We start from the raw sequence: 1,990 nt of genomic DNA, 5'->3' as shown, positions 1-1,990 counted from the left end.
AACTTTAAAAAATATTAAAAATTTTAAATTTATTAAAAAAAATAAAATTTTGTTCATAGATTATTTTAATTCATGTTCTTTAATTTTAAGGACTAAACTGAAGCAGAATCAAATTGAGTCATTTGTAATAATATTATGTCGATGACACGTGAACAAATAATACTATGATATATGGCACCAAAGAAATATGTAAAGAAATCGTGTTCTGTCATATGATATCATTGTCTATGTTGACATGTCATATATCATTAACTACCATATTAATATCTTACTATACGTGATCAAACCATATTTAACATGTAACAGTAAAGATCTACGTTATTGATGAAAAATAGTCGAGAGACTAACATAAGTCACTAAAATAAATTTTGGAGAATACATTGAGTAACTTAAAATTTCAGGAACTAATTTGAAGCGTGAATGTAATTTTAAAGACAAATTTAAAATTAATTCATTTGTAGATTTAAAAAAAAATGCCAGAAAAATTTAATTTTTTAGATAATTTTATAATAAACTGATAGATTTTATGAAAAAGAGTATCAAATAAATTTCTAAAAATTTGCATTGATGGACTTATCCTTCGTAAAAGAATAAACAATATTTAGCTTTGTAATTTTTCAAGTACCTATAACTTTAGTGTCTTAATTTTTCAGACTTATTTAATATTTTCCTCATAAACTTAATATAGGTCTATGAAAAAAATTTCTTATGGTTAGGACTTATTTTAGTGAATTTTTTAAGAAAAAAATCTTTTTTTTTGAGTTATTTTTTTAAATGATCTTTTAAAAAAGTAAAAGTAATTTTATGTTTGAATATTTTATATAAAAAATATTTTTATTTATCAATTTTATTTGAATACAATAATATAAAAATACTTTTTATTTATTTATTATATAAAATATATTTTTAAAATTTTTTTTAAAATAGATATAAATTATAATTTATCAAAAAAAAATATATTTTTTTAATATTTACTAAAAAAGACATTTGTTTATTAAAAAAAATATTTTTTACCAACTTAATGTTTCAAACAAGTACTTAGATTGGGCCTAAGAATAATTTTGAAAAAAAGTTCATGCATATGCAATTAGGCTATCTAAGAATAAAGGAAATAGTCCCAAGATTCTTATACCTTCGTGTAGCTTGCAAAATGTTCCCTCAATAGTTTTAGAGCTTGTTTGGGTGAACTCTAAAAAAAAGATCTTTTTTTGAATTATTCTTTTTTTTAAGATTTTATGAAAAAGTAAAAGTAATTTTATGTTTGGGTATCTCATGCAAAAAGTTCTTTTTATCTATCAATTATGTTTGGGTATAATAATATAAAAGTACTTTTTTGTTTATTTATTACATGAAAAACATCTTTTTTTAAGAAAAAAAAAATTTTTTAAAAAAAGATGTAAATTATAACTTCTCAAAAAAGATTTTTTTTTTATTTTTCTAGTACTTTTACTTTTACTATTAAAAATTTGCCAAACACGCTAAAAAATAAAAAAGATATTTTTTCATTGAAAAAAAATATTTTTTATCAAAATAATAGCGCCCAAACAAACACTTAGTAGGTAGAATATTACGATGAATAACCGAAATAGGAAAAACTAAATTAGTAATTCCCTGCTGTGCTCGTAGTCAGTCATCTTAAGATGATGTTGCCTCTGTCTACTGTACCGCGTAGATCATTTATATTAATTTTTTCACTAAATATCTCTCTTTCAATTCGGCCTGTTCTTTAATGTTTAATCATCAGAATATTTTTTTAGCTGATTCATTACAAATTCATTAGAATATATATATTTTTTAGTACTTGAATCAGTTGTTGAGTAGTATGAATTAAGTCCAATATTCAGTTTTACGTAGCTATATACACATCAGTTGTTTGATATTAGTGTTTTTATTCTTTTTTTTTTTTAATTTTCTTATGATTGTAGAGTTGTTTTGTTTTGTTTTTTTGTTTTCGTGTTTTTTTTCTTTCCTAATTTATGATTCCATGCTC

This window comes from Arachis ipaensis, chromosome B10, assembly GCF_000816755.2.
Source record: "Arachis ipaensis cultivar K30076 chromosome B10, Araip1.1, whole genome shotgun sequence".
Classification (NCBI taxonomy): domain Eukaryota; kingdom Viridiplantae; phylum Streptophyta; class Magnoliopsida; order Fabales; family Fabaceae; genus Arachis; species Arachis ipaensis.
This window is presented reverse-complemented; position numbering follows the sequence as displayed.